General features: G+C 37.6%; 1 protein-coding gene and 1 pseudogene across 6 annotated transcripts in view; one reads left to right on the forward strand and one right to left on the reverse strand.

The window, feature by feature from the left end:
- PDE4D (phosphodiesterase 4D) overlaps positions 1–25291 on the reverse strand; it is a 1416267-nt gene that overhangs the window by 1003783 nt on the left and 387193 nt on the right. The window lies entirely within an intron of this gene.
- LOC123581891 lies at positions 7426–7524 on the forward strand (annotated as a pseudogene).

The raw sequence follows: 25291 nt of genomic DNA on the forward strand, positions 1-25291 counted from the left end.
AAGGCTCAAAATTCCAAAATATCAAGTACAGTGAAGTCAGGAAAGAGGACAGGAGTGAAAAGAGGAACTGATAATAAGAAGTGCAACTGTAGGAGCACCTGGGTGGCTCAGTCAGTTAAGCATCTGACTTCAGCTCAGGTCATGATCTTGTGTTTCATGAGTTCAAGCCCCACATCAGGCTCTGTGCTGACAGCTCAGAGCCTGGAGCCTGCTTCGGATTCTGTGTCTCTCCCTCTTTCTGCCCCTCCCCTGCTTGTGCTCTCTCTCAAAAAATGAATAAATGTTAAAAGTTTTTTTTTTTTTTTAAAAAGAAGTTCAGGGGCGCCTGGGTGGTGCAGTCGGTTAAGCATCTGACTTCAGCCAGGTCACGATCTCGCGGTCCGTGAGTTCGAGCCCCGCGTCAGGCTCTGGGCTGATGGCTCAGAGCCTGGAGCCTGTTTCCGATTCTGTGTCTCCCTCTCTCTGCCCCTTCCCCGTTCATGCTCTCTCTCTGTCCCAAAAATAAATAAACGTTGAAAAAAAACAAAAAAAAATTAAAAAAAAAAAAAAAAAAAAAAGAAGTTCAACTGTAGTCTCCAAATCTGGAAACAGCCACTACCCATTCTGGTCATTATGTCTTATTGCCAGAGTGAAATATTTGAAGACTTTTCACTAAAAACAAAAACTTCATGGATATAAATAAATAAATGGAAATACTAAAAGCTCCTCATGAAAAATCTCCACAATCTGGCATGTTCTGATCCTCCATAAAACTGTTGATTCAGTCCCATAACCCTAAAGCAAAATGCAAGTCATACTGTATTCAGCTTTTTGCCCCTTGAACTTGAATAAAAAGATGACTGTGGTTCATCAGGCATCTGTAGAAAATTTGCCTTGAAAGAGAAAAAGGGAGATAAAATGACCCCAAATGAAAAGATAATTTGGAGAAAATTGATTAATACTTGCAATTACTATCCTAAAAGAGATTTAAGAAAATATTCCTTCACTCTAACAAGATCAAGATGTCATGGTAATGTAACAATCAGAGAATAAGAAAGAGCTAATAAAAATTACAAACAGTATTGCTCAAATAAAAGATTCAAAGGAAGGGTTAGAATACAAATATGAGAGAAGTTTGTAAAAAGTTCTTTTTTATAGAATTTCTTTAAAAGATAAAAAATAAGATAGGAAAGATAAGAGACAGTGAAATTCATCTAAGAAATTCTATATCCAATATTCCTGGAAGAAGAGAATGGAGCATATTGAAGATAATACATTGTCACAAAAATACCATAAGATTATTTTGCTTATGGATCCAAGTCTGGAGACTGAAAAGACCTACAACAAGGGGTAGCGATTGCACCAATGAGCTAAGGCTGCCAGAGGAAAACTGTCAGCTATGAGAAGTCACTCCAGGTATGAGAGTGAAGACCTCTACAGCCACTGCTTTCATTTTACTCTCCTGGAAATATTTCATTCATTCTCACAAATTTAACTACAGTCTATAGGTGTTTACTCTCAAATTCTTATCTCCAGTTGCAACTTTGATACCTCAAGACATGCCAAGTCTGCTCTACCTGCATACCTTACAGGAACCTCAAATCTACCCTGTTCAAATTTGACTTACCATTCTCCCCCTTCTCCTTCTTCCTCTTGTTCCTGTTTTCCCTGGATGATGTAGGGGCCAAGAGTGGCCACCCCACATTAGCATGCAGATTATTTTAAGATGAAAACAATCAAGACCCAAAGACTTGGGAAGAAACTTTAACCTTCCCCCCTAATTGCCTAAAAATAATTTAGATAGAGGACCTGCTCCCGTAAGACAGCTGTTACCATAGATAACCACATTACAATTTGAACTTGGGGTGGCAGACAGGGAAGAATTCAGCAAAGTCTGTTTGTTAAAATTTTTGCCTATGTTCCATTGTTTCTGACCAGTCTAGCAAACATTTGATTACTAAACATTTTCTCTTTTGTATCTTTCCATGAATTGATTTTCTTCCCTGTGAAGTTCCAGACCCCTATCTCCTTTTCCTTAGTTCTGGATGACATATATTCCTCGTTTTGCCTGACTGTCTTTGGAGTCTCATGTTTATGCAAATTCCCCACTCATATGAAATTACACTTGATTTTCTCCTGTTGATCTGTCTTGTGCCAATTTAATTCTGAGTCCAGCTAGAAGAATCTTGAAGAATGGAGAAAAAAATTTTTTTTTCTCTCCAACAATAAGGCAATTATCCATCAAATAGAAACAACTTGATATTTGGGAGTCACCCTTTATTCTGTGCTCTCTCACTGTCAGCATACAAATGGCCACTGAGATCTGACATTTTCACTTGCTTTAATAAAAACTCCAATCCATCTTCCCTTTTCCATTCTCACTTGCCTTATGTAGAGTCACATAAATTCGTAGGAATCAAAGGGACTATTGGCAAGGAACTAGATAAATTATAGAACAAAATACAGGTCAAAAACAGACCATGCAAATATGAAAAATTATCACAACAACATGGAAATTTTATGATTATCAAGGTGGCATTTCAAGTAGATGAGGAAAATATGGCTATTTTAGTCTATGGTGATTGAATCATTGGTTATCTATTTAGAAAAAACAGTTATGGGACCCTTGAGTGGCTCAGTCGGTTAAGCGTCCGACTTCAGCTCAGGTCATGATCTCACGGTCAGGTCCGTGAGTTTAAGCCCCGCTTTGAGCTCTGTGCTGACAGCTCAGAGCCTGGAGCCTGCTTCAGATTCTGTGTCTCCCTCTCTCTCTCTGACCCTCCCCCGTTCATGCATTGTCTCTCTCTGTCTCAAAAATTAATAAACATTAAAAAAATTAAAAAAAATTATATTCCTTTATGACACCATAATCACAATTACAGATGGATTTAAAATTTAAATGTAGGGGCGCCTGGGTGGCTCAGTCGGTTGGGCGACCAACTTCGGCTCAGGTCATGATCTCACTGTCAGTGAGTTCGAGCCCCGCATCGGGCTCTGTGCTGACAGCTCAGAGCCTGGAGCCTGTTTCAGATTCTGTGTCTCCCTCTCTCTCTGACCCTCCCCTGTTCATGCTGTGTCTCTCTCTGTCTCAAAAATAAATAAACATAAATAAGTAAATAAATAAATAAATAAATAAATAAATAAATAAATAAAATTTAAATGTAAAAATCAGAGCTACGTAGGGCACCTGGGTAGCTCAGTTGGTTAATTGCCCATCCAACTTCAGCTCAGGCCATCATCTCACCACTCTGAGTGCGAGCCCAGCATCAGGCTCCAGCTCTCTGCTGAAAGCTCAGAACTCAGAGCCTGCTTCAAATTCTGTCTCCCTCTCTCCCTCCCTCCATCCCTCCATGTCTCTCTCTCTCTTTCTCTTTCTCTCAAAAATAAATAAACATTAACAAAAATTAAAAAACAGAACTATGAAAGTATTAAAAAATAGGAGATTATATTATAAAATTTTGGATTAAAGACTTCTTTAACAGAGGAGATTAGGAAAATATAGTATGCAAATCACAGAACACAAAGCAGTATAGTCTACTATCTTTGCACTGTGGTATAACAATAAGAATCATGAAAACTGTTTATAAGCAAACTTTTCCCAATGCGTTGTTTTTCTTTGCTTCATTTATCTTTCTATACTCATCCCGTTTAACTATTTTAGAACCTTGCTCTTATTCTCTGAACTTCCTCACCCATATCATCACCATCTTGATTTTCAAGCCTAAATGCTGCAAACTGGGTCAGCCATCACCTCCATGCAGCTTCTCCTACCTCTTTGTCTACCAAAAGCAAAAACTCACAACTGAGTTATACCTCTCCCATGTAGCACTCACTGTATTTCAGGCTTTGTGCCAAGCACCTTACCTACGTCATTTTTAATCTTCACTACAACTTTTAAGGGAGTTTTTGTTACAACCATTTTGGCATAATTGCTTCAATCCCAGTCTCTTTTTCTTAGGAAAACCACTTTTCTAAAAAAGACTAATGCATACTTACCTTAATTTACATATAAGGAAAAAAATAAAGATGAAAGTAAAACGGGCAATTGTACAATTTCACCACCAAAAAGAAAGCATAAACATTAGGTAAACATGATTCCAGACGTCTTTCTAAGAATGTATTATGATATATGATAGATGGTTTGGTGGACAGAAAGAAAAATGAGAGAAACATTTTTCTAAAAATGTGAATTATATACTACTGTTATTTTTATTTAATATTATTCAATTTAACTGCAATTGGTGTCAACAGAAGAAAATAACCTGAAGATATAATTGTTAAACTTTATATAATCACAGGACTTTTTATTGGAGGGGTGCATGAATGGCTCAGTCAGGTAAGCATCTGACTCTTAATTTTGGCTGAGGTCATGATCTCACGGTTCTTGAGTTCAAGCCCCATGTCAGGCTTGGAATTCTCTCTCTCTCTCTCTTTCTCTCTCTCCTCTCTCCCTCCCTCCCTCTCTCTCTCTCTCCCAATATCAATAAACCAACTTAAAAAAAAGACATTATGTTGGATAAATAAGACAACTGACTCTCCTTTTTTGGAAAAAAAAAAAGAACATCTTAGTGTTTTCACATTCTCTCCTTCTATCCTTCCTTCCCTTCCTCCCATCCTCCTCTATCTTCTCGTAACCGTTATTCTTTCAGGCACAGTCTCTCTGCAATCATAGTTCCTATTGTTGTTTGTAATTCATCCTATAGATGAATTTATTATAGAGCAATTACTCTGGAATATTCCTTATAAGATTTATCACTGTTTGGAAAATTGTACATATATGTGTGTGATTATTTGATTAGTGCATTTCTTTTCTCCCCAAAGACTTAAGTTCCATCAAGGCAGGGACTCTACTTCTTTTTAACCACTACCACACCGCAATTCACAGAGTGCCTGACACAGTAAAAATATTCAATAAATATTTGTTGGATGAGAATCAAGTGTGTTAAGGGCCCCATCAAATGAGCACGTAGTACAATAATGGGGACTCAAAAGAGGGTGAAATACTCAAGAAAAACTTTATAGAAGATGCTATCTTTGAGGAGCACTGGATTTTGTTTTATGATAGTGCCACAGGTTAATCTGTGTTATTTTAGGGGTGGAATGGACGAGGAACCAGCGGGAGATTGGCGCCATGAGATATGTGCCTGACATAATTTTATGCATTATGCGTGCTTGATATACAGAAAACTGTCTTGAAGGATAATACCTAAATGGTCACTATAGTTATCTGAGGGTAAAGTGATTCCAAATACCTTTTTTTTTCTTCTTTATTCCTCTAAAATCTATCTTTTCCATAATAAGCACATTTCTTTCATAAACAGATGAAAAATAATAAGGCTATTTTTATTTTGGAAAAACAAATATCCATGACAATTAACATCTATGGGGACTCACTTGGTGCCAAAAAATGCCCTAACATTAACAATATTCATTTCATATTTGAAACAAAATTGTGAGGTAAGGTTTATTGTTGTGCTCATTTGATGAATGAGGAATATTAGAACCAAGAAAGCTTAACTACTTGGCTCAAGGTCACACAGCCTTTAAGAAGAGGAGCTAGCACTGAAACCAAGCTATCTATCTCTAGACTTTATGCCACTACCTGTAACTACTTCTCACAGCAGAGCAAAATTTTGATAATCTGAGCTCTCTTTGTATTATTTCAATTAGAAGAAATCCAGGCAGCATTAGTGACAGGCACAGACAACCTGCACTGTGCAGTCTCCTCATTTTCTACTCTTCCTCTTTAAAATAGGATAATCTTTGAACTTGTTCATCTAACTCTCTCCACCAAGAACGGGCCACACGAACAGCTAGAAATGTGCCATTCAAAACCTGGTAAGATGCAGTCTCCTGAACAAGTTACACATGAAATCAAATCCCTCCCATATTATTTCTCCATCCTCTTTTCTTAGATTAAATCAATGGATAATTCATTATCTCTCCTCAAAGGGCCATTTCCAATGCCTTCAATTATGTTAGCATTTCTTATCCCAAAATAAACGTCATGCCTCATCAGGGTCACACAATGAAATGTGATGTGGTCTATTTGCCTGAGTTTTCAAGGGCATTTGGTGACTGCTATTCTGTATACAATGCATCATTATGCACCTACTTGACTAAAAAAAGAGCAGGAACTGCAGGTAATTCTTACCCTCCAGGCAAAGTCCATGCCTTAATGTACGGTGGAAAACTAAACATACTAGTGAATCAATCCTAATAAACTTTGAACACACACTTTGCATTGTGACTTCCGGGCCTTTTGGTTTCCTTTTTTGCTCAACTCAAAGAGACTCAGAAAAGTGGGTTTCTAGTAAAAGCTTCTTTCTCCAAAGAAGTTCTTCATTCTACTATTAAGAAGTTGGGTAAGTCAAATAGAATCTATGTTTAATCATGACCCCTTAATAGTGAGGTGATTGTAAATACATGTGTGTGTATGACCTATTCTTTTTTCATGTATGAAATTTATGTTCTACATGTGCATTCTATATCTTATGGTGATTAAGGGCATGTAAGTAGTTTACATGACCCTAAAATTTTTACCAATACTTTAAAAAATATTGCATGGCCCTGTACACAGTATATTCTTGCACAGTAGTCTATACAGTTAATGGAGATGTTTTTGAGCCATCTCCCAATAGCACAGTAGTTTTTACAATCAACTCAGTTCACTGAAACAATGTAGACAGTTGACCTAGAAAATAGAAGTGAAATTTCAATCTGGGGTCTAGAATCATTTAATTCAGCTAACCGTATCATTATCAGCTCTTTGTCTCAGTCCGTATCCTGTGATTCCTTTCTAAAGCATGAAATCACCTCACAAAAATGACCAATAAAATCTAAGATGAGACAACACGTTTTCTCATTTATGTTTTTATTAGATGAGTCATCTCTTTTGCAATCACTACTCCGGCTTGGTCTATGCTATTTAAGTTCCTTCCTTTAACTAATCTCATTTGCTTCCATCTATGCTGATCTGCATTGTTTTCTCCTGAGACACAGTGAAAAGAAAATTGTTGTGCTTTTATCTACTCATGTGTTCTTTCTATAATCCAGCAGGGAGTTCAGTACTCAATACAGCATTTTACTGTCATACGATTACACCGTCATCCATCACCATCTGTAATTTTTCCAGAGAAACCACTTGGCTCTTCTGTAATTTCTGATGCTTCTGCAATGATCACAGACAATAAAATAACAAAATAAAAGAGGAAAAAGCAATTTCACAAACAAGAACATTAAGTGGATAGCATTCTCTGCTCTCTTTTGACACAAATAAATTCAGTCCCCTGACATCTGATGTATTCACCCATATATGCCCACACTTCACTTATTCATGTTCCCCAAGTGCTAGGAAAAAATGCTGAGTTCTTGCATGCTCCATTGCTAAGCCCTACTGCTTGCCTCCTCCTTAAGGTATGGCATGTGTTCTTTTAAGTGAATCTGGTGCTGGCTTTGGCAGCACATAGACTAAAATTAGAATGATACAGAAAAGATTAGCCTGGCCCCTATGCAAGGAGGACATGCAAATTTGTTGAGTGTTCTGGGAAAGAAAGAAAGAAAGAAAGAAAGAAAGAAAGAAAGAAAGAAAGAAAGAAAGAAAGAAAGAAAGAAGAAGGAAAGAAAAGAAAAGAAAAGAAAAGAAAAGAAAAGAAAAGAAAAGAAAAGAAAAGAAAAAAAGAAAGTCTACATGGCAGACAAAAACAGAAGGAAGGAAGACTGGATGGGCCCAGGCACAGGTCTCTTCACCTGGCTTTGGAATTATAAACTTGAGCTGAAAGAAACAAGGAGGAAAGTTCAATCTATTTTCTTGAATGTCAGTAAAGAAGACACACTAGAGTTCTCTTTTATTATTATTTTCTTTATGGGTTTTTTTGAGAGAGAGAGAGAGAGAGAGAGAGCACAAGTAGGGGGAGGTGCAGAGAGAGAGAGAGAGAGAGACAGAATCTGAAGCAGGCTCCAGGCTCTGAGCTGTCAGTGCAGAGCCCAACGTGGGGCTCGAACGCACAAAATGTGACATCATGACTTGAGCCGAAATTGGACACCTAACCAACTGAGCCACCCAGACGCCTCTAAAGTTCTCCTTTAAATATCCTTATAAATCGTTCTAGGTCTCAAAATAGTAAATGAACTGTTATTATTTGTGTAAATATAAAAACAAACCTAAAATTTATAAAACCTAGTAGAGCTTAAGAAACTATATTAGGATATCACTGTGTCTTGATAGACCCCAAATTTCCAAAATTTTGAGAAGTTCAGTACCTCACTGATTATTTAATTTACTGGCATGGTTTTCCCACCCTCCTTTTTCTAAAAATGCAATAGTTTCTTTTAGTAAATGAAAGATCATTTTTATTACTTCCAAGTACCTCTTAAAGCAGATTCCTCCTTCTTCTCCTCTTTCTTCTTTGAAGCATCATATAACAAGTCAGTAACCCATGTTCTAGGCATAATCCTGGGTGTGTGCTACTTTATTATTTTTAATTTTCAAAAGTTCTGCAAGGTAAGTATTGTTCATTTTCTTCATTTGCTGAAGAATAAAACTTAGTGTTGGAGAGGTTACAATAACTTGCCAAGTCCTGGCAGGTAGTAAATAATGCAGCTAGTATTCATTACTGGCCTGATTCTGACCAAACTTGTGATCTTGCATTCTATAAGTCCAAGGTGTATCAGCAGGCTTAACTCTAATCAGAGACCTCCCCAGGCAGTAGAGAGCTATAGCACAGAGTTGTTTACAGGTGGGATGGGATAAAGGAAACTTTCAACATTTAATGTTTGTGGGCCCTGCTCCTGGGCTCCCAGGGAAGCTACACTTTTACATCCATGAAGGTCAGAATGCCTTAACCAAACCTTCAAAGTATGGGCTCTATTCTTGCCCCAAGCATACAGTGTACATCTGCTTTGTTGGCAAATGACCTAAAAGAAACATTTCAAACTAAAGATAGCAGTAAGATTTTCCCTAAGTTCTGGTCCCATACCTCTGAAACCTGCCACCTTGTACATACTAAAAGCATAAGATAAAGTTTGTAATTTTCTGGGATGTCCTTTGTCATGATGATGTGTGACTCTTGATGTAACTAAAAACATACATAACCTGGAGCGTGTGGAGGGCTCAGTTGGTTAAATGTCCAGGAGCTCTTGATTTTGTCATGATCTCAGGTTATGATCTCATGGTTCATGACATTGAGCCTTGAGTCGAATTCTCTCTCCCTCTGTCCCTCTGTCTCTGTCTCTCTCTCAAAATAAATAAACTTAAATATATATATATATATATATATATACATATATATATATATATACACATATATATGGGATATATATATACATATATATGGGATATATCTATATAGATATCTCTCTATATATAGGTATCTATATATAGATATAGATACCTATATATAGAGAGATATATATCTATATAGAGAGAGATCTATATATATGGGGGTGCCTGGGTGGCTCAGTGTTATGCGTCTGACTTTGGCTCAGGTCGTGATCTCACAGTTGGTGGGTTCGATCCCTGCATCAGGCTCTGTGCTGACAGTTCAGAGGCTGGAGCTGCTTTGGATTTTGTGTCTCCCTCTCTCTCTATCCCTCCCCCACTAATAGTCTGTCTCTATCTAAAAAATAAACATTAAATTTTTTTTTTACAAACACACACACACACACACACACACACACACACACACACACACACCTGTATTAAACATTCCTTTTCCAGAGTACTCTCTTCTTTGTGAAGATTGAGTATTCTGGGCAGCTGCCCTAACTTAGGCTCAAATAAATTCTCTTCCTTTTTAAAGAAATTCTAAAAGGTTTATTCATTTTGCCTCAGCAATTTCTTGAGGCAGGTAAGAGAATATTCCAGAAGGAAGGTTAAGTATTCCATATCACAGAGAATTATGACTTCTGTGATAACAATTACATATACAGTTGTCCTAAATGTGCCCAAAATGGAATTTGCAATTTGGCTATTTGCTGTTGCCGCACTATATCCGTGGGTTGATTTGCACAGCTAGTTTTACTTTGGAAGGTGAGCTGGGGAGGAGATTGATGCCTTGGATTTGCAGTTGTCATGTTGAAGTGAGAGGAATAAGAAACAAGAGAATAGTAGGTGCTGTGGACAGAATTGTGCCCCCTAAATTCATATGCTGAAACTCTATTCCCCAAGGGTACTGTATTTGGCTATATGGCCTTTAGGAGGATATCAAGGTTACTTGTGGTCCTAAGGATCTGGTACCCTTATAAGATGAGGAAGACAGAGCAGAACCCTCTCTATCTCCCATGTGAAGATACAGTAGCAAGGCAGCTCTGTCTGAAAGCCAGAAGAGATATCATCAGGAACCTGACTATGTTGGCACCATGATTTCAGACTTCCAGCCCCCAGAAGAGTGAAAAAATAAATTCCTGTCATTTAAGCCACCCATTCCATGTGATCATGTTATGGTAGCCTGAATTGACTAATACTGTAGGGGTCTGGGGAATGTCATGGTGTCTGTCACCTTTCTTTCTAAAAAATATTGGATGCCCCTAAACACAATACATTCACAAATGATAGCTTGGCTTTTAGCCCAAAAGAAGAGAGGGGTTATCATGAGATGATCAAGAAACTATATTCATTAAAAACAAAACAAAACTCTGAGCACAAACAGGATACAGGGAACAAAATACAGCATGGAGGTCGGCAAAGAGCCAGTTCCTCCATCATCTTAGACATATGGATGTCAGAGACGACAGATACATCATCCACAGAGAGAGGGATCGGGCACCACTGAAGGGTGGCCCTGCCTAGAAGGACAGCCTTCCCCTGTAGGACAGCAAGGAGACAGACTCAGGTGAGGGATGGCAAGGAACACAACTGTTTACAGTGCATGTGAAACATTGGAGACTCTCAAAAATAAACGGAGGAGATTGGAACAGGAAGACAAAGAGGGACGACAGGAGTGACTGAGAAGACGCAGCCATGCAAAGGAGGGGGGGAGGCAAACACAATGAATTAGATCAGGCAACAGTGTTAATGGAACCTCATTGTATTCATAGGTTTTGAGTGATCTAGTGACACTTTACAATATACAATATTTGCCTTTTATATAACATATTTATCATAACAAACTTTTGAAAGTTTTGCCCGAAGTGTAGTAATTGTGTACTTGGATTCTTTTTCTTTTTCTTCATTCCATTTTTATAGAAGGAACTGTTTTATTACCCATGTCACTTACTTTTTCCTGAGATTTTCAGGAAAAGCTGTGACATGCTACTAAAAAAGCACAAATTCTTATTTTAACTTCCATAAATGTTTAGTTCAGTCAGACATTTCTCTGCTTCTAGAAATATATATCTTAATGTAAAATGATCTTCCCAGGAATAAAAAATTGCCAGAAAAACATACTAACTGACATGATGCTCACAAGGCTGGTACCTCTGAGGAAAGGCCTAGAAAGAATCTGACAAATTACTGTCAGGTAGCCCATTTAAGAAACACTCACTAAACGACAGTGGAATCAAATTCCTTGACACAGCCAGAGTCAGTTTTTACAGCAGTGATCCATCCATGCTTTCCAGGTTATTTCATATGCATATCTATGCCTGCGCTAAAATTTATTCATCACTACTGAACACCTTAGATAAGAGACTAGAGCAGGACAAGACAATGGTCTCAGTGGCCTTTTATATAGCAGCATCTGTAAGGTCTAGGAGAAGAGAATCCCCATTCCCAGAGGGAATCTAGGTATGGGAGCACGGAGAAAACTCTGTGCTTTGAGAAGCAAGCAGTGTGGCTCATGTTACAGGAAGCTAAAAAATGGCTAAGGATTCCTAGAGGAAAGATTGGCTCTACAAAAAAAAAAAAAAAAAAAAAAAAAAAAAAAAAAAAGGAGTTGAGACCGGTGAATATGCTATCAGTTTCCGTCATCTAACTGCCCCTTTCTTTCCACACACACTTGGCAACCTTACCCTAAGGGCTTCCTTGCCCTTGCTGGGCAACATGCACTCCAAGGACACTGGGTGATGTACGGGTCTGGGATTTGGATTCTTGTTTTCTGCAATGCTGCACTGATGGACACAGTGATGTTAGAGTCCCTTCTTCAGGTAGGGCAAGAGAAGCTGGAGAGCACAGACCTGCTTCTATTTGGGGTAGTAGGAAGCTAGGCTCTACTCCGTGCACAGGTTCTTTAATGCTCCCCAAACTTTCTTCTATTAGCTTTCAGAGACAACCAACCCTATCAGAGTCAAGGTAGGTGAGATGGAGGTAATGTAACTAAGTAAGTGAGATAGAAGTAAGTGAGATGGAGATGGAAGTACCACCTTCCTAGTCTCTCCCATGTCATCTTGTCATCCCATCACCTGTCTTATCTATGCAAGGATGTCCCTGCTGAATAATCTTTCCAACACAACAATGAAATATGGGGTAATTGCTTGCTTAGGGCCAAGCCCAGGCACTCCCCTGCCTCAGATGTTTGTATAAAGGAAACATGGCTAACGTGTAAGTGCAACCCATTCACTGGGGTGCAGGCCACCAGGTCTTACTAGAGGAAGAGACAGAAGGGTCCCTGCTCTGCTCATCCAGCACTAAGTCACAGTCCTCTCAACTTCCGCTCCCCACACATCTTTTTCTATTACCTTTCACTTCCTACTGATTATTACTTATTTTTTAAAGCTTTTTAGTTTGATTTTCTTTCACTTCCTTAGTTCTAAATTTCTTTTCTTAATCTTTACTTTCCTTTACATATTTATTTTCATAACATAACTCTACTCTTTTAATACCTTATCTGCTTTGATTTTATTTCTAACCTTTGGCCTCATTTGTCTCTAACTTTTTTTTTACTGATTTAAATATAATATATTTCATTCTACCATGAATTTCCCAATCATTTGTCTTTTTGTTAGGATGTTAGTTCTTTTTTTTCCCCCCTTTCCTTTCTATTCTTGCTTTCAGCTTAAAAAAATCAAACCCTTCTAACCTACTCTTCCCTATCTCTTATTTCTAAGTTGGATATATTCTCCTCTTATTTTCTTCTCTTTCTCCCATAGACTTGTCCACAGAATAGAGACCTTTCACTATGACCTAGAAGGTAGAAGGCCTTTGTCCCCAGTCTTTTCCTTTGTGTATCCCTCCAGATATCTATGCTCACCTTTCCAAGGACATCCCTCCAACATTCTAACCTCAAGAAATTAAAAAGACTATAGGTTAATAATTCTCATCAGGGCTATAATTCTCTATAGATTATTGTTGCTGCTAACACTTTATGCTATCAAGTCCATGCCTCCAATCTCTATGAATTTTTAGCATATCTGATGATCAAATATGGGTTAACTATGGCTACAGTTGGCAATAGTCTCTAAGGATTTTTAGAAGAGGAAGTCAGACCTGGAAAGAAACCCTCAATTGCCGGTGACAATCAAACTTCAATTTTATTTTATCTAAAATATTTTGTTAGGTTTGTTTGTTTGTCTGTTTATTGAGAGGGTGCAAGAGCTGGGGAGAAGCAGAGAGAGAGAGAGGAAGAGAGGGAATCCCAAGCAGGTTCCACACTCATCATGGAGCCTGACACGGGGCTCAATTTCATCAACCATGAGATCATGACCTGATCTGAAATCAAGACAGATGCTTAATTGACTGAGCCACTCAGGCACCCCTAAGATATTTTTGATTAACTATTTATTCCCTCATATATTTTAAAGTCAAATTTATTTCTTTTCATCATAAGTTTAAATATTTGCAAAATAAATAAATAAGTAAACAAGCAAACAAATTCCAGGAATGGGCTACCCACTGTAAAATTCACATTTTAAAATAAAACTGTTAAATAACTTCCTTAAACTGTATCCAATGAAATCTAAAGGCCATGGCAATTTGGTCTCCATTATTCATTAAAAAAATTTACGAACCAATTCTTCATTAACAACCAGAAATTTAATACTGTTAACATTTCTCCTTAAACTTGTATTTCCATTCTATTTACTTAGAAATTATCAAATTTGTAATGTATTTTAAATTTTAATGCATTTTATAGCCCTATCAAATGTCTATGCAACAAAAAAGCATGTAAGTGGACATTTAGTTGGTAAAAAATACACTGCAACCATAATGCTTCAAATTTTAAAATTTTCCTTTTAAATGTAGCTATCATTATAATCACACAGTTTAGTATATAATTATTCAAAACATGTTATAAGTTTAATAACTGTGAAATGTAAAAACTAAAGTTTCATTGGAAATTCATCTCTTAATGAGATAAATGGTCTTGAATTTCTCAATCTGCTCATTTGTGAGTGAATATATTTCACTGCAGAATAAATTATATTCCTATATTTAAGTTTTATAACAAGTGCTATAAATAAATACATATATGGGAAAAGGGGTAAGTTTTGGTACAATTGAATCATTAGTTGCCTTGCAATGAAGACACATGCCAAAAAATACTCCAAAACTGAGGATATAACATCAAACATCATTCTCAACTATCTATCAGTTGTAGCCTTGAAATACATCCTCCTTCGATTTTGTTAAAAGCAAAGAATTGATAATAATTTTTTTTGCGCACACACACACACACACACACACACACACACACACACACACAATGTCGCTCAATCATTAGAGTAGTTCACTTTTTCATACCAGTCCCAAGATAGTATTTCAAATAGTCCTTTTGATTTCTTTCAGAAAATTTTTTGGTATTTTTCATAGCAATGCACCATAGTGAAATTTGGACTAGGAAAGAGGTGAAAGTTTCTTTGTCAAGTGGGAGAGGAAAGATTATGAAAAGAGAAATTGGAAAAGAGAACTTGTAACTTCATCTGGATTCATTATCAGGCAGATCTGTTTCAGGAAAGGGAACACATGTTAACTGAGGGTTTGAAATGATGTTTTCAAAAGTACACACAACCAAGTAACTTTGTAATGCCTTTGCATACTGCAGAATTCATACACACAGTTTGAAGACCGCAGCTCGATGAAATGCCCCTGGGTCTGACTTTAGGAAGGCACTGTGAAGTGTTCAATCTTTTCAAAGATATTGATGGGAGAAGGTACAATATCACATTTCCAAGTGGGCCTCAGGTGTAGCTCTACACCAGGTGGAGTCTAACAGCTATTGAAAGATGGGGTCCCCTGCCTTCTTGACGGGGTCACAGGTCATGAGTTCTGCCCAAGCAGCAATGGCCTTGGGCTCCTCTGGAAATGTCCTCAGTGTGAAAGAAAGTGACTAATACTTTATTATTTATTTCTTTATTCCTACCTATGAAGCAATTAGAGTCTCAGAAGGGTAACTACACCAAGGTCATGGGCACTACTTCACAGCCCTTCCTTCTTCACATTGAGAGCACATTAATGCCACCCTCCACCCCCCCCCCATTCCAGCAGAACCTACTATGACATTACACAACATGATTTTTACCTTAATTCTGCCTCTGAAAGTGACATTTCTCTCTTCTTCCTGACCTCTGGTTCCCTTTATGTAGCACCCAACACTTCCTCTTTGTTTTACTGATAGCTAAGAAGTCCCACACCAGTGCAGAAGTGATGCAATCTATTACCAGCCTTAGTTTAGGAGTTCCTAAAAGACCAGAAAGTTATACGCATCATTTGTGCTAACAACTCCCTGGTTAGGTCTAGCAGCATGTCCCCACAGAAACACAATAGTAACTTGTGTCTGCACACTTGGTGAACTTCGCAAGGGCTTCCAAGAAGTTCTCTTTCTTTATTGCATCCCATTCTCTCTCTCACTCACTTTACCCATACTGGCCTTCCTTCAGTTCCTGAGTTGACCTTTGCCTGTACTACGTTCTCTACTTAGATTTTACTTCGCTCACAATTGCTGACAACTTGTCATTCTACAGGTCACTGCTAACATATTTTCTTCCCAAAGAACTTTTTTATAACATCTCCCTTCTCACCATCGGAGGTAACCCCTTCTATTACTTTTTTAAGCTCTCTGATCTTTTTTTTCCCCCTGAGCTCTCATGCTCACTTAGAATTATATGGAATTATATGGTTATTTAATTCACATTAAATCACTGATTAGTTCACATCAGTCTCCTCCAATTAACTGTACATCAGGTCCATTTTGCTCATTGCAGTGAACACAGGTGATGCCTAACTTACAAATGCATAGTAAATGTTTGTTGAATACATGAATTAACCCAGGACCTTTGAGGGATTCATCTCAAGTACTTTCAGAAAAAAATTTCTCCCTCACCTGATACCAAGTGAATTGCATAATTTTGGACACCAAATATGGGATTAGTGCTACATTTGACAAGATACGTTGAATAGCCAAAACAAAACAAAACAAAACAAGGCAGGGAAAGACTCAGCTAAAGTAAAAGCATGCAAAAGGGAAAATATAAGCCACTCGTGAGTTGGATAAGGTTAAAACTATTAAATCCCATATTCTTTCAAAATAAACTCAATACAATAAATTTATATAGGCAAACCTATATATTTTCAAAATAGAATTTTCAAAATAGAATCATTAGCCCCATTATGTACAATCCTTACTTACTCACTGCCTAAGCCTCAGGATTATTCTTTAATACTGTATAGCTTTTCTTTAACAATTTCAAGATCAACAGAGCATACAGCATTTGAACTGTTCAAATGAAGTGCCCTTAAAACCGCTTAAGATTCAGTCTTAATAATGGGCTTGTTCCTTGACAAATGTTTACCTCTAATGACTCTAAGGATATAGTCTGGCTTGGCTAGTGCCTAAGTTTAGACTTTACCATTGGTAAAAGAGACAGCTCTGACTCCACTTGACTTGTAAACTCCTGGCTTGTTAGAAATCCCCTCTAAATTTTAGGCTAGTTTTCTTCATTATAAGTTGCAAACTGAAACTTCTCTAGCTACTGTTCTATAAAATCCGACAAGCTTCAGGCCCAATTATCTTTGATATGGAGCACTGTTTCATACCTTATCACTCTGTGGAAAAATTCATGAGGACTAATACAAGAAAATGTGTAGTTTTTACCTATGAGTTCATGTGAACCAGAATTGGTAATGAGCTAGTTAAATGAAAACAAAATAAATCCCTCATTTGATGATTAATATGACTTCAGGAGTAAGCATAAAAATGGTGTTGTAAGCATTCAATGAAGAACCACAGTCATGTACTATGTATGATCCCACCCCTTTTTAAATTGTAGCCTAATTATTTGGCACTACTCTTATATGAATGAAGTCCCTAGGCAAGTTTTATTCTTCCCTATTGACAGAAATTATGAATATAACATTTTATGACAGTGATTTTTAACATTTCATTGGGGTGGGGCATTTGAAAAGCTGGTAAAAGTGAATGATTTTCTCCCAGAAAAAAAAAATATGCATATATCATTTATCCTCCAAAATCTACATACAATTTTAAGAGGTTTGGGGACCCATTTGAAATACACACAAGGAAAGAAAAACTAAAACAAAACAAACAAGAAAACAAGCTACAGAGCAACTGTTTTCATGTTCAGTTGGTGTCCCAAACAATTCTCTTCATGTCAGTTACTCAAAGTAATTCTCTTATGTAACTGTTAATCCTACACACTTATATGGTAACCCAGGTTGGAAAGTCAGCAATTCCACATAATTGCAAAAAATATGAAGATAGTAAGTTAGAAGTGAGTAAGTAGTTGCTGCTTTGAATTTCCTTGAATCCCTACCGATTTAACCTGCCCCAGTCCCCAAACCACCTAGGATCCTACCACTGTCCAGCAACCAGGAAAATGAAGCTTGAGTTACAGCAGGAGCCTCCAGGAAACAGTCCCGAAGTGGATATCAATACCAATTCTGACTATGAAGTGCCCATGCCTTACGTAGGTTTCATGAAATATCATTAAATAACCCCTGAGTTGATTCATTTAGTTTTTCCTAAAAGCAATAATGTACCTAGAAGGACAAAAAGGACAGTACAGACTTTAGTCCACTGAAATTTTAAGTAGAACGAAGCTGTTACTTTTAAGTCTTTGAAGGGGTAGGACACTGAAAAAATTAGTTACAGGTTAATTTTCCAGTGGAAAAGCAAGAAAGCAGAGTGGAAGGGAGTTTGGGAAGAGGAGATTTGGGATAGGCTGGGTCAAATGGTGAGTGAAATGGCGTATAGCTTTAACTTGTGTAGCCAGGTGTTTATGACTGCTTAGTCTTCTGTCCTTTGGGAAACCATCACACTCTGATTTTACATGAGTCTGGAAGGGTTTTTCTTCCTACTCTTCACTTCCCAATTTCCAGGAATAACCAGTTGTATTATCTCATTGTCCATTTAACAGTAATGTGTCCAGAGAGTAGTCATGTAATCCAACCAATCAGCCAAGCAGAATACTTCCCTATATTGACATACTGATGCTGGGAGAAAGAAGTTCTGAGCAATGGGAGGTTGTGCCACCCATTTCAGGTGGAGAGAGCCAATGTGCGGGTGAAGCCAAGAAGAGGTAGGAAAATGATGAAGAAAAAAAACCCACCAACGATGAAATAAGTCTCTGAGGTTCTGGCTATAAAGTTATTCTTTTTTTATCTGTAAGTCTTCAAATATTATTCCAGCTAAGATGGTTCATACATTGTCATCATTATTTTTATTATTCAAATAACTTAACTTAACTTGAGCTGGACTTCTTTGTAACCAAAGAGTTCTGATTAATTTAGAGGACTAGGCTAGGGGCCACATCTACGTAAAAAAAAAGGGATCTGAAAATAACGTAATTATTCTAACAAGATACAAAATTCTAAATAGAAGAGAGAGATTGCCAATATTAACACAAGAGACTTTACAGCTGTGACCATTTTTAAAAGCACATGTTCTGATAAGTTTTTAATTACTTAGCAATAATAGGGCAAGAGAGCCACCTATTATATTCATTGAAAATACTCTGCAGTTTAGAAATGCCACTTTTATTCTGATAGCAAAAATACACATACACACACTTACACATTTACATACTGATTAAATGTCAACTAGAATATGCACATTTTTCTGACAGTTTATGTTAAGAAAGCCTTAAATATTTCGGGTGAAACAATAGGGAGACTGAAGTGCAATTTTCACATAGATTTTCTAATAACATAGAATATGTGGAAGCTTTATTTTTAAAAGAAGACATAGGCTTTCTGATAGAAAATCAAATGACAAATCATCGCTTTGATTATTAACTAATTTCTTACTCCATCTCCAAGGAGCTTTAAAAGCAAAAGAACTGTTAGATACTATGAGTCTTTCACCTATAAGATTTTCACACTCAAGAATCAATATTCTAGCCTTTCTAATAACAAAATGAGACCATGAGTACATTTTATGAACCAATACATAATTATTCCTATTCAGTAGAGAGAGTTATTAAGCTTCATAGCACTTACTAAAAGCTTTAACCATGAGAGGAATTTTCCATAAGAGTAGAAAACTTGTCACAATGATCTGAAAAGTAGATCATAAGGTAGTATAAGGACACATGACTCTAAAGTGAAAGAGTTGCAGTGATTCCATCTGCTGCCTAAGGCAGACACACAACTGAGAAACTCACGGAAGGCACTAGAAACAGAGTCACAACCTTTATACTCCAAAACAACCTTCAACAACCTCAGTAGCAACACCACAGAAATCTCACTCGTTCTGTAGTGGAGTTCCTCTAATTCTATTACAGTGAGTGCTGGAACTAAGGCCATATGTACCATGTGAACAGACTCCAGGTCCATTATAAGCCCTGGAGCAAGATCCATGGGCCTGGGCCACAAGTGACTGGGGCTACTGTAAACAACCAACTCTGCAAGTCGTAACCAGCTATGCCACTGCACCCAGGCAAGCCAGACCACCTCACCATGAAACACAGCATGTCAGGTTCAAGCATTTCATCAGGACTGATTCTAGCCTTACCATGGCAAAGTGTTGTGAGTCAAACCTCAAACCAACTCATTATGAGTGTTTAAATCTAATGGGTTCAGGAGAAGACAATGTTGGGCTAAGTGTGTAAGTCACATAATATAAAAAAGCACAATGGTGGGACAGGTGTGAGATATCCCTAGAGAAGCCTTGGAATCACACTGTGGTCAAACAAAAGGAGATACTCAGCACAGATCCTGTCCTCAGTTATGTGCTGGGTGTTACACATCTGACATGATTTAGGTTCTCCCGGTCATCCTCTGAAAAGATTCAATGGGTTCTCTAAATTCTGTAATAATCTAGATATGGTGGCCATGGACACAATGGTCTTCTAGTTTCTCCTTATATTTAGGAGAGTGATTGCAGAGTTTCTCCTTATTGTTGCCTCAGATTTTGGGGTGGGGTGCGGGCTTTCCCCTGAGAAATATCCCAGTTTTTATATCAGTGGGAGAGGATAGAAAGAGCTGCTTATTGAAATATCTTCATGCCTAGGTAGAAGTCTAGGCTTCAGAGATGAACCAGAGAGTGAAACTAAGACAAAGTGCTGGCTGTTGCCTTTGCCCTCTCTCTGCCCTGGACCACTCATCCCTGGGGACTCTATGGTAGGAAGTAAGAACAGAAAGTTTAATTCCAGGGGCAACTCTGTAGGCTTTTGCCATATTCTCTCCAAAAGAATCCAACAATGAAAAAATTCTTATTTCAAATAGTTAAAAAAAATAATTCTTCAGTAAGATTAGGGTGATTTTTAACTTGGAAGCTGATTTGATATTTGAAAACTTTTTGGCAAAGAACTTTTAGTGATACATATGTAGTTCTATAGATATAAACATATAAATTGAATTATAAAAATGTTTATACTTGTGTTCCGAAAGCTAATATATAATGACTATCTCTGGAAGGTAAAATTATATGTAATTTTAATATTCATCTCTATAATTCTGGGAGATTTTTTCCTCTAAATTTTCTTCAGTGAGTACATGCTACATTTGCAATCTGGAAAATCAGTAATTTTTTTAGTGAAAAAGACAAATAGCAAATGAACATTTTAAAATACGATATTGTTGGCCATGCCAATAGCATTAACTTTAGAGTCAATGACACATAGAATTGGATTCCAGCTTGGTCACATACTAACTGTACGACTTTAACAAGGCTGAGTTTCCATATATCACAAGTCTCAAAGTGCCCATTACTTCATCTCAGGGAATGATCTGTCAGTGGAAGAGTGAATAATTAAAAAGAGTCCTCAATGGGGCATTTTATAAAACCTCGAAAACAAAGCTGAAGATTAATCTGAATGTTAACAAAAATGGAGAAATCCTTTTTTGTATGATTCTAAATAGTTTGACTAAGAAAGCATTTAGCATCATAGGACTCCCAGGTTAAAAGGGAAAGAATGAATGCTCATATTTAAATGGTTACTAATATGGGTTTGAATTGTTGACCCCCAAAATTCATATGTTAAAGTCCTCATCTCTACTACCTTAAAATGTGACCTTATTTGAAGATAGGGTCTTTACAGAAGTAATTACATTAAAATGAGGTCATTAGGGTGAGCCCTAATCCAATATGACTGACATCTTTATAATAAAAGGGGAAATTTGAACACAGATATGCATAAAGGCAAGACGATGTCAAGAGACATAGAATATGGCCTTCTAAAAGCCAAGGAGAAAGGTCTGGAACAAATCCCTTTTTCAAAGCCCTCAGAAAAAAATGACTCGGCCAATACCTTGGTTTCAAATTTCTAGCCTACAGAACTGGCAGGCATAAATCTCTATTGTTTAAAGCCACTCAGTGTGTGGTGCTTTGTTACAGAAGCCCTAGGAAACTAATACAATTACTTTATTTTGATAAATACTTATATTTTGAGACACCTGGATGGCTCAGTCAGTTAAGCACATGACTTTGGCTAAGGTCATGATCTCACGGTTCCTAAGTTCAAGCCCCTCATCCGGCTCCGTGCTGACAGCTCAGAGCCTGGAGCCTGCTTTGGATTCTGTGGCTCGGTCTCTTCCCCTCCCCCACTCATGCTCTGTCTCTCTCTTTCTCAAAAATAAATAAATTAAAATATATATATATACACAAACACACATACACACTTGTATTTTTGTATATATACCAGTCATTTGTTTTCACCCTCATGAAAGCAAAATTCACGAGAAAGCTAGCATTTATGAAAACACTTGGCATAAAGCAAGAAAAGCAAAAGCTACATAACAGAATTTCTAAAAACCATTATTTAATCCAATTCTCCCAGAGGGAATCAGAATAAGCTACTCATTTTCTTTCAAAAAGAAAAAACAAAACTTAGAATTTTATAAAGTCAAATTGTTTGCTCTGTGACTCAACCTTACTGTACATTAAGAATAAACACTACATTGGAAGGCCTGGGTGGCTCAGTGGGTTGAGTGTCTGACTTCAACTCAGGTCATGATCTCATAGTTTGTGGGTCTGAGCCCTGCATCAGGCTCTGTACTTACAGCTAGGAGCCTGGAACCTGCTTCAGATTCTGTGTCCCCCCCTCTCTCTGCCTCTCCCCTGCTCATGATCTGTCTCTCTCTCTTTTTCAAAAATAAACAAACATCACTAAATAAATAAACAAACAAACAAACACACACACACTATATAGGATGAAAAGGGCAACCTTAAATCATGGTCCTTCTCATGCCATATATTCATTTGTATGTTATGTACAGGCACAAAAAGCTATCTAAAAAGTTTACTTTTACAAGTCACTGAATACTAATGCATAATTTTAATGAGACTAGAAATATGCTGGTCAAGGCTGAAATCCTGAAAGCTAACGACTGAGGCAATCATGATGTTTCCAAGAGGGAATAACAGAATTCAGAGCCTTTATGGTATTTAATTACACGGCTTCCGGGCCATTAGTTTATAAGGAAAAATTGAGTTCTTTCAATCTCATTCCTAAATCTTTTTTTTTTTTTTTTTTTTTTTTTTTTTTACCAAGTCTCTTCTTTCTTTTCTTTCTCAATGCCTGAGGAAACACTATTAAAATGCGTGTGTCTTGGGGCACCTGGGTGGCTCAGTCGGTTAAGCGGCCGACTTCACTCAGGTCGTGATCTCGCGGTCCGTGAGTTCAAGCCCTGCGTCGGCCTCTGTGCTGACAGCTCAGAGCCTGGAGCCTGTTTCAGATTCTGTGTCTCCCTCTCTCTGACCCTCCCCTGTTCATGCTCTGTCTCTCCCTGTCTCAAAAATAAATAAATAAATAAAAATTTATTTAATAAAATAAAATAAAATAAAATGGGTGTGTCTTCATTTAGTGAGGCTCTTACTGTGCTTGTGGACCAGGTCATGGACCAACAAACTATTTTGAGGGTTTCAGAATTGTCAACTCTTATTGATATTCATTTCAACCAAATAGGATGTGATGTGTTTAGATTAAAAATGACTGTGACCCAGTAATGCTCTTATTCTGAAAACCAGAGCCAGAGAGTAGAGTTCTGAAGAGGGCAGAGAGTTTAAAATGAGTGGAACAGAACAAGTGCTTCCCAACGGCCATGTGTTACATGCTGCTTCATTGAATGCTGTGAGGTGCTGTGATCTCTATCTACAAATGAGAAAATAAGGGCTTAGAAAGATTAAGTCTTTTGCTGAAGGACAAATAGAGAGCAAGTGGGGAACTGCCATGAAGCCTTGTCCTTCTGATTCTAAACCCCATTCACATCTGAAACTATACACGCAGTATCTACAGTCCAAGTAAAAACAAATTGTGACCTGCTTTTCTGACCTTATTCTCCATAAATGTCAGATTATACAGTGTTCAGAGTAGGACTATATTACTGGACTTAATTGTATTACCTTTTTGGTATATTTTATATTAGAGTATTTGAGATGATGTAGTAAATTTGTATATAATCTAAAGTTGATACTTGCTTTCAGAGATACCTAAAATCCATAATTCCCAGAACAATAAAGTGATATTAGAGATTCAGTTAGTAGCCATTTTCCTGACTGTTAATTTATTTCTTTATTTATTTGATGTATTGTGTATACATGTGTGTGCATGTACGTGTGTGTGTATCTGTGTGTTACATCAAGTGTTGTGATGGGCATCAGGAATCCAGTAACATAAAAGTCAGAAAGGGTCTCTGTTCTAACGTTTACAGACCACTGAGACCCAGACAGAAATCAGATATATACGTGCTTGTATATGCTAATGGAGATAAAAAGAGACTAGAAACTTCTATTTTAGTCAACAGTTTCAACCTCACTGGATGTGAAGTAAAATTACTCACTTGAGGAAGACTGCTTACTTACATAAAAGAGTAGGGACTGTTTCTTACTTAGCCCTAAATCTATCTCTAGCACCTAGTACCCACCTGTTACCCTTAGCTAAACTGAATTTCTTTCTCACTAAACCTTCTATCACAGGTCACAATCAGACAAGATGATTTAAGACTGACTTCCACTTACTCCTTGCCTCAGGCAAACTCGCAGCCTAAAACTGTCAACACTCAGGCTAAACCGAACAAATGTAAGGGAGCATAAACCGTCTTTGAATAATTAATTGAAACCTGAGTAGAATGTTAATTGCTAAGTAGGAAGGGTCAAGACTGATTTTTTTTTTCACCCAGGGCTTCTGTTTTTTCTCACTTGAGTAGAACACCACCTTATTCCACTAGCCAGTCAATTCCTCTTTATCTCTGACAAAGGTAGCTGGTGTGAGAAGGAAATAGGACAAACTACTGATAAGCTGTGGAAATGCATCACAGAATCACACAATGTCATAGGTCCCCATCCACTATAAATGTGAGAGTATCTGTGGAATACGGAGGGACAGACAGGGTTTATCTTGACAGAAGATGGCAGGAGAGAAATGAAAAACTGAGAATCTTGCTTTCTTTTCTTTACCTTTCAGCATTTTATGTCTTTAAGGAAGGGTTGCTAAGTTCCAATTCTTCTCTTCAAAACTAGCAACAAAGAGAGGGAAAACCACCCTTTCCCCCTCAACACACACATGCGTACACACATGTACACACACACACGCACAACATTTTTAGCAAAATTAGGAGACAGGAAAAAAAAACAATATTAAATTGCCCGTAAGCATGCACCAGGCCCAACACCTCAAACCAGGCAAACTTGCAAGAGGTGAGGGCAGGTGGCCCTGAGTGCTACATGTGTGGTGGGTGGGCAAAGGAGAGCTGCTCAGGGTCCTGGTACTGAGGTAGGAGAACATCTGGCTACACAAAGGCACCATCTCGCTGCAGAAGTGGGAGCCCTTAAGCTTTGACACTGAGGAAGCTATTCTAGCACCTCCCATTCTCCTTCACTGGATCTTCCTCAAACTGGTGGAAGATTGAACTCATTCTAATCTAGGGTTCCATTTTAGATAGAATATCATCACATTCATACCAAGGTACAGCTAAAAAGAGAAAAGGAAAAGATCAGCAAAACCGCCTGCAGATGAAGAAAACAAGTCAGAAAAATGGTCC

Source organism: Leopardus geoffroyi, chromosome A1 (genome assembly GCF_018350155.1).
Source record: "Leopardus geoffroyi isolate Oge1 chromosome A1, O.geoffroyi_Oge1_pat1.0, whole genome shotgun sequence".
NCBI classification, from domain to species: Eukaryota; Metazoa; Chordata; class Mammalia; order Carnivora; family Felidae; genus Leopardus; species Leopardus geoffroyi.